The following is a 16,174-nucleotide window of genomic DNA, read 5'->3' on the forward strand; positions in this document are numbered from 1 at the left end:
CAACTTAGCAATTCTAAAAATGAATGAATGAATGTATGAAGCATGGCGTAAAAACACAGTTTATATAGAAAAGCTGTTTTGTGCCCAATTAATCGATTACGTGCCCTGTTAATCGATTAATAGGTTGTTTAGAATAAATGAATTTTGTTTTTTAGTTATTTGTTGAAACTGATTAAAATTGTTTTCACGTTAATCGATTAAAGCCTTGCTTAATCGATTAACTCGCATATTTTCATGTATGATATTAAATGGTAAACCAACTATATGTTATGCTTATATACACAGTTTACCATTATTTTATGCCTAAGAGGTACAAATAACATGTATGCTTAATGCATGAACATATAATAAGTCATAGCACATATTTTACTCAAGATCATATATGGACCATAAAATCGAGCCGTTAATTTAGCAAATGGTTATAAATTTAGGTAAACCCAATCACCCACTGAAAACTCTACGAAACGTATGTGTTTATTTGCATGGGCTCTCATCTAGTCATGTGCTTTAAGAAGACTTTGCATTAACTGTCCCAATATATCATCTCTGCGCTATAGAAATTGTGATTTAGGATGATGTAAAATCGAATTCGACCTCTCCCAAATGATTTGGAGTCGTCATTGCATTTTAAAATTTTGTTTTGATGCATAGCTTGAAGATGGTCACAAATTGCATCGTTGTTAATTTCAAAGTTAAAGCGCATAGCTAGATAACGTAAGCTGGATTTTATTTTATAACCTGCACACATCAAACAACAAAACAACCTTTCTCCCCCTTTTGACATTATAAAAAAGATAAACTAAGTGAAGTTTTGGTCAAAAGTAAGAAGAGATATGAAGTGAACTCAAACTGTAATTAATCAATTAATATTGGGAATATAATTAATCAACCAGTTGATGAAAAAATTGAACACGTGCATACATTGATTAACATTTAATTGATTTAGACAGATAGATAATTGATTAAAACAACAAAATATAGCAATATGATATATTTAATGGCATGGAAGGATATACATGAACTAATCAAGCATGGAATGATCAAGAATTTATATTATAGCATTCAAACATAAGGCTCAATCAAACATAAGAGATACATATAACCAAACATGATCAAGAACCATTAAACATGTATTCATGCTATATTTGACATAGATAGGAGTGTTATGTAAGCAAATTAAACCAAAAATAGTAACAATTTAAGTTCAAATGACATGCATATCAAGTCACAATAGTGCAGGTAAAGTAGATAGTTAGAGTTACAACCCAAAAAGCATAGAGAAATATGTCTCAAAATTACAAAGCAACATAAAATCCTGAAAATTAGCCATATAGAAGAACTAAACTGAAGGCAATCTAAGGTCTAAGGACTTCTAATCTAGGGATGTGGAGGAGGATCTCTATCATCAGGTACGGTCAGACTACTATCACCCCGGATGAGGAATCTCAACTTCTCAAATTCTGCACAAAACCTCTCATTATGTGCCTCAGGAGTGTTTTGAACAAAGCTCCTCATAGCCAGATAGTGGTTATTGATGTAGGCAACCTGACGCTCCTCAAATTGTTCCAAATCAGTATGATAGTAGTCCTTTAAAGATTGAAAATGTAAATCCATTCTGTTGTTCAGCCTTTGCTCCATGGATAAGGCTTTTACCAACTAGGTGGTCTTTATCAGAAGTCTCTATGACGGTGGTGTCAGATACGTCAATATGTAGATAGTCAATAATTCTCGATATGAAGATACTGTAGGATAGCAATTTGGATTGCGATGTAGAGACATTATACATGACCTTCAGGATTTCCTCAGGCCAATTAACCATTATATTCTCCTTAACAACATACATAAATTTCAGATCATTAACAGTTGGTTGTGCATGATTAGTGTTTCTCTAAACTAAAATATATGCAATCAGATAGTGAAGCAATATTCTCTACCGATAAAGAACCAGCTTTAGTTAGTTCTCCCTCGACATACAGATGTGGACCTCTCAGACATGATTTGTAAACCTCAGCAACATCAAAATCCTTAAGCCATTCACAATCACCTAGGCTAACACCAGTAGTGGATAAGCCACCCACATTCATAAAAATATCACTATCCATCTCAAATAGATTTCCCGAAACCATCGACCAATATCTGTCATCCTTATAACGAAAGTTGGCATAAAATTCCCTAATCAAAGTGGGGTACAGATTACCCATTAATTCCAAAAACAGCACAGCTCCCTGAGCTTGCATACCTTGCAGATTCTCAAAATTTTGTTCCGCCATCCAGGTTAGGTCAACATACCTTATGTAGGTGGGTTTCCTTCCCTGAAACTTGGACAACCGGGTCTCCTGAAGTATGAGTGAGTAGTAGGGATCCCCACGGTCGTGCCTCACATTTGGATTTGAAGATGAAGTAGTAGGAGGCCTACGAGTGCGTTGAGCAATTGTTTTGAACCTCTTTGAACATCCTCTTTCCATTGTTAATAGAAAACCGTGAGTAGTGAGAGGAAAAGAAGGATAAGGGAGGGAACCTAAAGCTTAGGGTTTGGAATTGGGAATGTGGTTTCTTGGGAAATTTGAGAAAATGATTGGATGAATTGAGGTGTAAAATGGGTAAAGGTGAGGTTTAATTCTTCTTTTAAGCTAAGATTTCGAATTTTTCTATTGCATTTGAGATTTTCAGAGAAAAAGGGGAAGAGAGGGTTTGAAAAAATGACAAAAACACTACTGGTTCTAATTTATCTATTGTCGTTAATCGATTAAGAGCTGCAATTAATCGATTAATGAGTGTTAAAATTCTAGATTTTCAGAAAAATGAGCCCAAGTAATCGATTAAAATGAAGCTCAATCGATTAAATTTAGTGAAAAATGGAATGTTTGCTACTGGAAGTCATTCTAATCGATTAAGAAATATAGTTAATTGATTAACTGGCATGAGATTTGTATAATCAAGAGGTTTTTGGGTTTTAAAAGCATGCATAGATTTCTAACATATTTCAAGAAATTAAACACATATACATTTTCAGCTTATCATATAAGATCATGAGTCATAATAGGAATATAATGCATTCACAACAAATATACATTTTGAAGCATATAAGACATTAATCATGCGAGACATGTAATAATATTTTTAGACGATTTTACTCAAGATAATTTTCATCAAGGATTCCAAGTATCTCGTGAGAGAGACTTGGTGAAAATATTAGTCAATTGTTTAGTAGTTTCAACAAATTCAAGCACACAATCGCCTTTTTATACATGGTCACGCAAGAAATGATGTCTAATTTTAATATGCTTGGTTCTGGAATGAAAAACGAGATTCTTGGATAGGTTTATGGCACTTGTATTATCACATTTTATAGGAATCTTTTCTAGGTTAAGTTCAAAGTCGTTAAGTTGTTGCTTCATCCAAAGGATTTGAGCGCAACACACACCAGCGACAATATATTCCGCTTCGGCGGTGGACAAAGCAACACACGCTTGCTTTTTACTGTGCCATGCGACTAAGGAACTGCCTAATAAGTGACAAGTCCCACTAGTGCTCTTTCGATCCATCTTTCATCCCGCAAAATCGGAATCGGAATACCCTACCAAGGATAATGAGGCATCCCTAGGATACCATAATCCCATATTAGTTGTTCGTTTTAAATATCTCATGATGCGTTTTACAACAGTATAATGTGAATCTTTAGGCAAAGCTTGAAATCTAGCACACATACAAACACTAAACATAATATCGAGGCGACTCACAGTTAAATACAATAATGAGCCGATAATCCCACGATACTTGGTTACCTCAATTGCTTTTCCCTTTTCATGTTCGTCTAGATAGCAAGCGGACACAATAGGTGTTGAAGCCTCTTTACACTTTTCCATGTCGAACTTCTTCAGTAACTCCTTGCAATATTTCGATTGATGAATGAAGATTCCACTTTCCATTTGTTTGATTTGTAGTCCAAGAAAGAAGGTCAATTCATCCATCATCGACATCTCGAATTCACCCTGCATCATCTCCGAAAATTCTTTACAAAGAATGTCATTAGTAGATCCGAAGATTATATCATCAACATATATTTGAACTAGTAGCACATGATTATCTAATCTACGAATAAAGATGGTAGTATCAACCATACCCCTCACGAACCCTTTTTCTAAGAGGAAAGAGCTCAATCTATCATACCCAGCTCTGGGAGCTTGTTTCAGGCCATAAAGGGCCTTTTTAAGCTTATATACATGGTTCAGATATTTAAAATTTTCAAAGCCGGGAGGTTGATCTACATATACCTCATCTTGAATTTAGCCATTCAAGAAGGCGCTCTTGACATCCATTTTAAAGAGCTTGAAGTTCATAATCGATGCGAAGGATAAAAAAAAACATCCTAATGGCCTCTAATCTGGCTACAGGAGCGTAGGTCTCATCATAATCGATGCCCTCCTCCTGGTTGTAGCCTTTGGCCACTAAGCGAGCTTTTTTCTGATTATCAAGACATATTCACCTAGTTTATTACGAAAGACCCATCTAGTACCAATCACTGGATGTTCTTTAGGCTTAGGGACCAAGTCCCATATATTATTATGCTCGAACTGGTTTAGCTCTTCTTGCATAGCTATACCCTAGTGCACATCCTCAATGGCCTCATCGATGGTCTTAGGCTCGATTTGAGATACAAACGCAACAAAGTTAGAAAAGTTATGTAAAGAGCTAAGGGTTACCACCCCCGTAGTTATATCACCTATCACTTTGTCGAGTGGATGATCTTTCTTGGTCTTCCACATGATCGGCATGTCTTGATGCTCATCTTGGACAATTTGCTCTGCTTCTTCTTCTTTGTCTTGGTCCATGTCCTTAGAGTATGCTTATTCTAAAACACTTGCAACATCATCAGAAAATACCTTTCTCTTCTCTTTTGGAGAAGATTCGTCAAAATGGACATGCACATACTCTTCTACTTGCATTGAATATTTATTGAAGACCCGATAAGCTTTACTATGCAATGAATACCCCAAAATATGCCCTCATCAACCTTTGAATCAAAATTACTTAAAGCTCTTTTTCCATTATTTAATATAAAGAATTTACAACCAAAAGCATGAAAATAAGCAATATTAGGTTTTCGGCCTTTTAAAAGTTCATAAGGAGTTTTTGAAAAAGTAGGCCTCACGAGTATACGATTAATCACATAGTAAGCTGTATGCACTGCATCAGCCCAAAAATATTTAGGAACCTTGCTTTCATTTAGCATGTTTCTAGCAACAACTTCATTTTGTTGAGGGGTACGAGGGGCTGAGAATTGATGTATAAAACCATATTTATCACAAAAACTATTAAATTGATGGTTTTCAAATTTGCCACCATGATCGGATCAAATATATACTATCTTATGATTAACCTGATTTTGGATTTGTTTGGCAAGATTTTTAAAAGACTTGAAAGCATCGCTCTTGGACGATAGAAATAGTGTCCATGTGAATCTAGAGAAATCGTCAACGATTACTAAAGCATAAAAGCTACCACCAAAACTCATAACATGTGATAGTCCAAACAAGTCCATATGGAGAAGCTCCAAGGGTCTTGTTGTGTATATCACATTCTTTTTAGCAGAAGAGTTTTTAACGTGTTTACATTTTTGACAAGTATCACAAGTTTCTTGAGTTTTAAAATCAAGTTTTGGTAGCCCATCAACCAAATTATTTTTAGAAAATTTATCTAGATTCTTTACATGAATATGAGCGACGCGTCTATGCCAAAGCCAGATGTCATCCTCTTTAGATATAAAACATTTTTAAAATAGAGTAGCGACATCCTCCAGGTTAACCTTATAGATATTATTTATACGATATTCGACAAACTTAACTTTATTAGATATATTGTCACGAATAATACAACACTCAGAATCAAAAGATACACGGTTACCTTTATCATATAGTTGGCTGATACTCAAGAGATTATGTTCCATGCCTTCAACATACAACACATTTTTCATCACTACCTGATTTGAGTTGCCAATCGTTCTGGTACCAAGTATTTTCCCTTTGTTGTTGTCTCCATACGTGACCCTTTTTATTACAAGGATAGATCTAGGAATTTTGATCTATCTCCCGTCATATGTCTCGAGCATCCACTATCAAGATACCAATGTTGTCCATGTGCTTGTAGACATACTTGCAAAACATAGATCACTTGCCTTTTTCAGGTACCCGAGTTATGTTGCGTCCTTTTCTGTTAGTAACTAGGGAGTCATCTCCCTTTTTCATCCATACATACACGCCACTAGGTATACCATATTTTCCAATATAACAAGAGTAGGAAGTGTGACCATGTGTGCCACAACAAAAGCATGTAGGAACCTTTTTATTGAAAAATTTCTTATTAGGCCGATTAATAGGTCTCATATATGGTCTTCTCCTACGCGTAGGGGGAATATATCCTAGCCCAGTACGATCACCAACATTTCTGGTTTGGCTAAGCATAATGTCTAACATGTTTTGACTCTCTGTGAGTTTTGCGAGTTTTTCATTGAGTCTCAAATTTTCGTTTTTCAAATATTCGCAAGAACCACAGATAGTTGATTAACATAAATTATCATTAGAGCAATTGCATGCATTACAAGAATAGATCAGATCTAATGTTTCATTTTCCAATTTTAGTTCATCTAATTCTTTTTGTATTGAGACTATTTTTTGTTCATTTAGAAGGATTACTCTTTTTCTGTCAGAACTAATCCTAGCTAATTTCTTTAGTTCATCATACAATTCGACATACGCATTATACAAATCCTCATAGGAAGGAGAATCATCAGATGAAGTAGATGAGGTGTCAGAATATACCTCGTTATTTACCTCTTTCGAATTTGAGCAGCAAGCATCATCTATTCTAGTCATTAAGCATAGCTTGGTTGTCTCCTCTTCATCTGAGGTGCTCGATGTCGTGTCCTCCTCTGGTACATCCCATAATATATAGGCTTTCTTTGGCTTGAAGTCCTGAGGAGCGCTCTTATCTGAATCAACCTTCTTAAGGTAAGTAGGACATTGAAACCTCATATGTCATGGCTTACCACATTCATGGCAAGTGAAACGATCTTTACTCTTGTCTTTCTTGGTCGACTCTCGCGCTTCTTTCTTCTAGAAACGTTTAAAGCCTCATTTCTTTAGGAATTTCCCGAATTTGTGTACGAGAAGGCTCAAAGTTTCATCATCCACATGTGAATCAGATTCATCTTCTTCTCTCTCTTCTGTAGATTAAGACGTTGTTGCCTTGAGAGATATACTTTTCTTTTTGTGATCTAATTCTTTATGCATAGTCAGGTGTCCAAGCTCCATTTCGTGCTCTTGGAGTCAAGATCCTTGGATTCCATGATAGCTGTTACTTTTGGTTGCCATCTCTTGTCAAGACAGCGTAAAACTTTGTTAGTAAGCTCTCCTTTGGAAAAATTATTATCTAAAGCAACTAAATGGTTAACTATATGAGTGAATCGTTTTTGAATGTCACCAATAGATTCACTTAGTAACATACGAAACAGCTCATACTCGTGTGTTAGGGCATTCAGCCTAGCAGGCTTGACTTCGCTAGTGCCTTCATGAGTCACTTGTAAAGAACTCATACACACTCCCTTCACTAAAATTGAAGTCAATGTATCTTACATACACACTTCCAATTACAAGACCTTGAACGCTACCTTCTTGAATTCCCTGAACCCCTACCTTGGTTTGACCTTACCAATCGCCTAGAAAAAACTTTCATACGATCCAGCCCCAGCCAAGAGTATGTTCTAAAATCAAGACCTCCAAACCTTGGTGAAGACTCTCTATATCTCGTTGGTGGTACGACACCAAGAGACGACCTTCCTTGTTACAAAAATCACCACAAAAACAGAGTAATGTGAAGCACAAAATAACTCAAATATTACAATTAAGAACAAGCTATAAACCCTATACAAATCTCACAAATTATTATGAATATGTATAAGATCAGAATTACGAAGAACATGTAATTTCTACCCTAAGAAATCTCTAAAAGAATTGAAAGAATTCAATGACATATATGACATCAATGTAATTCATAATATATGTCGAGTCAAACATTTGCATCAAATTCTATGACATGTGTTTTTATGACATTTCAGGTGATTTTAGCTAAAAGGAGAAAAAAATACCAAAGGAGATCCTCATGCAAGTCAAAATCATTGAAGATAATGATTCAACTATGTAATTCTAATCGTGATTTTTGAAGATAATGGTTCAACCACCTAATTTTAATCACAATCTTTGAATATAATGGTTCATCCACATAAATCTAATCACAATCTTTAAAGACAATGGTTCAACCACCTAATTATATTCTAATCATAATTTTTGACGATAAGGAAAAGATATGGAAAATTAGTATAAATTGGAGGATATCTATGGGTTGAAGGATCACTCATTATCACTGATCATCACTAAACACCATTTAGAGGATAAAATAGTAGGATTGAGAGAACATTCACTCTAGGAAGCTTTGAAAGAAGAAGAATGTCAACCAACCAGATGACTATAGCTTCCATGGGAATGAGTAGCTAAATCCTCCTATGTGGGGTTAGATGTAATTATTTGAAGTCAATGTTTCCAATATGACTATTTAATTGTTTAATATTATTCTATTGTTTTTCTTTGATAATTCTTATTTTAATGTTTATTTTGGTTTGATAACCCAATGCATGATTTAAGGTTTAAAAATGAGTAATGGGAATTTCCATGTTTAAACTAGATCTAAAATATATCAACTAGTAACATAGTGATGCCTAGGATTAGGATTAATTGCACTAGTCATTCTAACACCCATATTATCATGATTAGATTATTAATTTGTTAAGGAATCGAGAATTAGTTTATTTAGTCATTTGATTTGTTTAGTCAAGAAATTGATAAATAGATAAGAACTGGCGGTGGGAAAATTATAGGAATAATCATATATGATTGTCATTATTGGATAATAAATGACAAATAGTAATCTAATCGCTGGTTCTTCATCTCTCAACTTAATATCTTCAAATCGCTTGCTTTTACATTAGTTTAATTTTAATATTTTTACTAAATCAAAACATTTTTCAACCCTAATTTAATTATTTGCTAATTAAAAGAATATAGAACAAGTCCTTGTGGATTAGACAATCTTATATACTTGTTTGCGACAACCCGTTGATTAAAAATAACAACCAATTTTCCGGTTAGCAGTGTGTAGTGGAGGACAGTTATTAAAATAAGAGATAAACTATTAGCTGGTTTTAAATGAGAAAAAAATTGATAGCTAGCAATTAGTATAGGAAAATAGGACCACTCTACCCATATCCATGCAATGCAAACCTAAATTAGGACGGGCATGAGAAAGCCCGTATTTTAAATAGGACATGAAATATCATTTCATCCACGCCCTAAATATGGACAAGGCGAATTTGCGGGCCGCCCTAAACAAAATTATAAAAATATATACAAATATATAAATGTATATACAATAATTATACAAAATAAACAATACATACTTTGCATACAAATATAAAAATAAATTTATCATAAAAATTAGTAATACAAATGTAAAGTTACATTCAAAATAAAAATCCATATATATAATACAAAATATTCATAGTACATAATTTGCATACAAAATAAAAAAGGAACACCATATATGAATATATATATAATATACAAAATATAAATGTATATACAATATGAAAATGATAAAATTTTCTCATATTGGATATATAAATTCATATAAAAAATTAAACACACTTTCTCACCTTTGACAATATATATATATCGATACTTTCCCCCATAATGGTCGCAGGCTGCCCGTTTTGCCTATTTGAAATGATCGTGAGCAAATAGGATATGTTGGACGGATATTTTAGGGTGGACAAGATCACTTTTAATGCCTTACCTGGGCAGGCGGGCCTCATGGGCTTTGCCCAAATTGCCAATGGTACTAACAATGATGGTTTGTGTACTGTAAATCTAGCTTGTTCATGGCTCCTTTGTCCCTCAACGACTATTCCTTCGACCAAAGTTGCTTGTGATAGATTTAATTAATGAGAAATGCTACAAGGAACACTATCACCATATAGCTAAGTTTATACATGTTAAACCATCAAGAAGGAAGTGAAATCGAAAGCTTACCTAGAGGATACACCAACTCTTCTTTAAGGAAATGAAGTTGTTGATAGAATAGTGATTTTTCAATTATAAATTATCCTTAGCATAAGTTCATCTTCTAATAAAATGAAGTGAATTAAATTGCTTATTTTTACAATTGGGGAGTATAACTCCTTATTTATAAGAAGTTTATACTCTTTCATGAATAATGACGTTTATCTAAAATAGAACAATCATACACAATATCACACAACTAAAATAGAACAATATCACACAACTAAAATAGACTTGAGAAAATATAAACTCATACACAATATTTTATGTGGAAAACCCCTCACAAAAGGATGATGATGAAGGAAACAACCATGAGCAAGAATAGAAAGTTTTAACTAAGTGAGAAATAGTTACAACCTCTTTAAATACAAGGATAGAATAATGACACCCTCTCTTAAAATAGGAGAATACAACTCTCTCTATATATATGAAATATTAGAAACACAAAGAAGATACTACAAGTATTGGCGGGTGCACTCAAAGCTTGGGATCCTAAGAATGGAAAATGAAGCCATTGTTTATAGAGACTCCTAGCAAGCAATGCATTAAATGCATTCTGCTAACTTCCACCGACTTCACTATACATGTCCTTCTTTTCAACTTCACACCTTCAAATTGCAACATGTTTTTTACTTTGTTTGCCTCTCATATATGACTTAAGAAGCCAAATTGGCTTTAACTTTCTTACAATCTCCAACTTAAAGTCACTTTGGTGACCTTTCAAAACTTTTCTTAACTTGTTAGTTCCATGATGCTCACGTTTTTTATAGGCCCTACGAGGATTTACACCATATAAACTTATCAGTGTTGATTGGCTTCATCATCACATCTGCTAGGTTCTGTTCTATATGAATCTCCTACATATTCACACTCCCTTCTTCTACTAATTCTCAGACAAAATGGTATTGGAGTCCTATGTGTTTTGTACTCGAATGAAAGGTTGGATTCCTTGCAATGTGCAAGGCTCTGTGATTGTGACAATACATAGTAATTTTATGTTTTTTGTGTCGGGTTCTTCCACTAACCTTTGGCTGCAAATTGCTTACTTGCATATTTTGGTAGTTGTCATATATTCAGCTTCTGTAGTAGATAAAGCTACTACTAACTATAATTTGGATAATCAGCTTACCACTCATCCTTCAAGTGTGAACATATAGTCTCCAGTAGATTTCCCTATATCAAGATTACCTGCAAAATTTGAATCAAAATATCCTCCAATATTAATCTCTGATCCTCCAAAGCCATACAAATTTTGATGTCTCTTTGATGTATCTTATCATCCTCTTAACAACATTCCAATGCTCAGGACTTGGATTTTCCATGTAACGACTAACCACTCCATGTGCTTGAGCTATATATGGCCTCACACATATCATGGCCTCACATATATCATTGACACTGAACCTCTTGTAGTATGTAAAATGGTCTGAACTTATTTTGTTGTATATGAATTTAATGATGAAGGAATCAAATCTCTTATACCAACATTTGGGCACCTATTTTAGACCATTTAGAGATTTGGTCAACCTAAAAACCAAGTGTTCTTGTTCTTCAAAGCCTTCTAGTTAGAGCATATATATCTCTTCCTCAAGTTCTTCATGAAGGAAAATGGTACCTACATCTAGTTCTCAAAATGTAAATCAAATGCAACACACATAGCTAGGACCATTCTCATAGCAGAATGTCTAACCACCGGAGATAATATCTCATTGTAATCAATATATTTGTTTTGAGTATATCCTTTTACTATTAGTCTTGCATGATAGTGTCCCACCTGATCATTTCCATCTCTTTTGATCTGATAGACTCATTTATTACCAATAACATTTCGACCTTCTAGAAGTATTACAAGCTCCTATGTTTTTTTGTATGTAAGGCCTTCATTTCCTCATGCATTGCTAGCATCGATAGAGAAGCATCTAAACTATTTATAGCCTCATAAAAGGTTGGAAGTTCTCTTTCTTCAGTTACAAGGCTATATGCATCGTGGCTTGCCATCATGTAGTTTGAGTGTCATGATGGCGGTCTTCTCAGTTGTGTTGACTATCTAGCCTCTGTATCATTTGCCTCATCGTCTACTTGTACCTCGTGCTCTAGTTCAACCTCATAAAAATCATATTCTCTATACTTTTCATATATTTGAACAATAGTAGTCTCTTTAGCATTGTTGTCATTTAATTTTTCACTTTGCATTTCACTTTCTACAAATATCACATCTCTATTGATCACAACCTTGTGGGAAGTGGGATCCCATAGGTGATACCCCTTGACACCGTGAACATAGCCCAAGAATATACATTTCCTAGATTTCGAGTCAAGTTTCTTTCTTTCTTGGGAGTTGTACATTACATACACAAGACATCCAAACACATGGAGATAAGAATAACTTGTTGGTTTGTCAGTCCACATCTCAATTCGTGACTTCAACTCAATTATGGTTGATGGCAATCGATTTATCATATAGTATGCAATTTTGACTACTTCTGCCCAAAAATATTTGGCTAATCCTGCAGTCTGTAACATACCACTTGTTCTTTCCAGAAGAGTTCTACTCATCCCCTCTACTACACCATTTTTTTGAGGTGTACGGGAAACTTGAATTTCCTTTGAGTACCTCTTGCTTGCAAGAAGAGAGATAATTTCCATCAACATATTCTCATCCATTGTCTATTCTTAAGCACTTAAATATTTTACCACTTCGAAGTTCCATTTGTGCTTTGAATTCCTTGAATACTAGAAACCCATTTTGTAAGACTGAGATGACAACTAAGAGGGGGGAGGGTGAATTAGTTGTCTTAAATGTCTGGCAGGTTTTTCTGCAATTTATAGAGTTAGTAGCAGTGGAAAAGTTATGCAGAAAACTATCAAGTAAATTTAAGGAGATAAAGGGGAAGAGAGTACTCAAAGATTTTTATACTGGTTCATCGTTTTGTCCACCGAAGGTTACATCCACTACTCTTACAGCATAAGAGATTTCTTCACTAGATATTAAGAGTAGTAATTACAAATTCTCACCCCGAGACTTCCTTGCACCTTACTTACTCTCTAATACCTATATCACTTTTTGGAAACCAACCTTTCCAAGTGGCTCTATCCCTTTTCATATCACACCCTTGTGAAAGAAAGTATTTCAGCATTTTGAATGAAGAAAACTTTAACAATGGTAAGGATTGTCTTTACAAGATTTGAATACTACTGTCTATTGCAATCCTATAACTCTTTATACACTTAGTAATAATGCTCACAAGGTTTGAAAATCTTTGAAACCATACTTAAAGCAACTTCAGAAAATTTAATCTGAAAGTTAAGAACAAGTTGCATAAAAAGTGTTTTAGACATTTTAGATTGTGTGTATGAGTTATTATTATGAATTCTGAGTTTCAATGCCTTTAAATAGGCTTTCCAATCAGCCATAACACCTCTATGAAAAGGTAGGATTCGATTGGAATGAAACCATTTCGTTTCGGGTGAAAGTTGTGTAGTTTGAATCTGAAAATCTAGTGTCACAACTCTCAGTAATCGATTATAGCCTCGACGTAATCGATTACCCAAATATTTTGTCCAACTGAGTAACTGGTTATCACACATTGTAATCGATTACTCAAATGATATAATCGATTACCCAAACATTTTGTTCAACTGAGTAATTGATTACCCTAGTATGTAATCGGTTACTCAAATATATTCTAACCTTGTAATTAGTTACTCAATTGAAGTAAATGATTACACTGTTCAGTTTTTGTTGGGTAACTCATTTCTCACTCATGTAACCTGTTACTTAGTTCTGGTAACCTGTTACTGAGTCAAAGTAACCTGTTACTTAGATCCAGTAACTTGTAACACAATATTTTGAAAATTGTTTTCATTTATACTTGTACATTTCAATTTTCATTTTAAAATACTTTTTGAGCATTACTACTAATTGTATTTTTAGAGTATAAGGATAGAAGTACCTATAGACTTAGACTCTAATTTCCTTGAAGCTTTATCTTTAGTGTCTTCATAAGTATTCTTCCTTTTCTTCTTTATGTGATGTTGGTGTCTTAATCAAAATCATGCCAAGGTCAGGAGCAAGTTCTTCTTCACAATCTCCCCCTTTTTGATGATGACAAACCAATTTCTTCTTGACAGTGTAGTTTTCTGGGAGTAGCATACTTTGTGATATTTTGACATGACTTGAGTATACTCCCCCTATTTTGTATGCCCCCACTTTGATTTGGAGTTATGTGCCTAAAAGAATTTTAAACAGAATATACACTCTCCCAACTTTTCTCCCCCTTTTGACTTCATGAAAAAGAAGAAAAACTAAGAGTCCAGCACACATACGATATGTATATAGCAAATACAAATGTAACATAGCATAGCGTAGAATACAACTAAAAGATGTTGCTGCATTGTTCAAACATAATCAGAAAAACCACAAAAAACAAAATGTCAACAATCAAGCAACATTACAAAGAAAAATACTAGACAACAAATATTCTAAGAATCAGGCTCAGTGTTATCGTCATCAAGGTCCATGATATTGATCTTATAGGAAAGACATTGAAGTTCAAATTAGACTGGTTGATTCTGAGCATCATGAGCATCCATCCAATTGGAGATGTAGCCTCAAAGAGAGAATAACTCGTCCATGATCATCTTATTTGTAGGCATGGCAGCAGATGAAGAAGACTCAACATGAAATTCATAAGGTTGATGTTCAGGAGGGTTAGTAGAGACACTTGTAGTTCGATCGGCAGGTGCAGTCTGTCTATCATTTTGATACTTACAATCACGTGCACCAAGTGTGATTTTGGACTCACGAGTAGTAGATACACCAAAATGCTGAAGTATGTTGGTAACGAAGAGTGCATAAGGCAAGGGGTTGTGAGTTTTTCGCACAAACCACATTTGTCTCATTACTGTCAAAGCCCAATTGATTTGAAGGTTATGCTTAAGTGCATACATCAATCGTAGTTACATGTTATTAATTTGATAATGATTTGAAAATTTTGGAAGAATGACATAGCTTAGAATGTAATGAAGCAAATGATCTTCGAGATTGAGATTTCCTACAGCAAGGATATCTCTACTCTTTACAGTTTCACCTAAAACCTGTTGCTTACGCATGTTGATTTCCCGTTTAGAGAATCTACACATAGAGTAGTAGAACTCTTTTCTATCATAATTATCTCATTCACATGCAAGACTGAAACCTTTATGCTACCTTGAGAGGGTATATTACAACATATTGAACTGGAGGTTTTAACATCTAAAACAATTTATTTTCCTTTCATAGTGGATGTTAAACGATTTTTACTAAAGTTCATGATAGTAGACATTTGTTTCCTCACAGAAATCAAAAAGATCTTTTTTGCCTATTTAGAATAAGGAAATGGAAATCTCCAAACTCAAAGTTAATGATATTACCATAGTTAGGAGCAAAGTTGAGCATCCAAGAAAATTCTTCAAGAAGACTTTGCGTTGTTCATCATTGACGAGAAGTCGTGCCAAATACAGAGGATTAGCCTCATAAGATAAAGTACCTTGCTTCTTTTGAGACAAATTGGTACGTTGCTTCTTATCCCTTGATGATGAAGCCATAGATTGAAGTTTTGAAAGATTAGGTTTTGAGTGTTTGAGAGATTTGGGGATTTTTTATTTAGGCCACTAGACATGAAATTTATTGAATGGAAGTATTTAGAATTTAAAATGTGAATTGAAATGACTCAAAAATCACGCAAATTAGATAAAAAATGAAGTTTTTAGAGAAATCCTAGGGTAGACACGAAAAGAGGGTTTTGAGGTAGAATAAGAAGTGCCTGAAAAATGAAGAGGGAAACTTAAATACTGGTTTGAGTAATCGATTACTCAAAGTGAATATCAACAAATTCCACAGACACGTCTTTCTTTTGGAGATGGTCCCTAAGGAAGTGATGCACTTATTAGGGTAGAATACCATATGGAATCCTTTGTCACATAGTTGACTTATGATCAACAAGTTGTGCTTGAGTCCGTCAACA

This window comes from Lupinus angustifolius, unplaced genomic scaffold, assembly GCF_001865875.1.
Source record: "Lupinus angustifolius cultivar Tanjil unplaced genomic scaffold, LupAngTanjil_v1.0 Scaffold_370, whole genome shotgun sequence".
Classification (NCBI taxonomy): domain Eukaryota; kingdom Viridiplantae; phylum Streptophyta; class Magnoliopsida; order Fabales; family Fabaceae; genus Lupinus; species Lupinus angustifolius.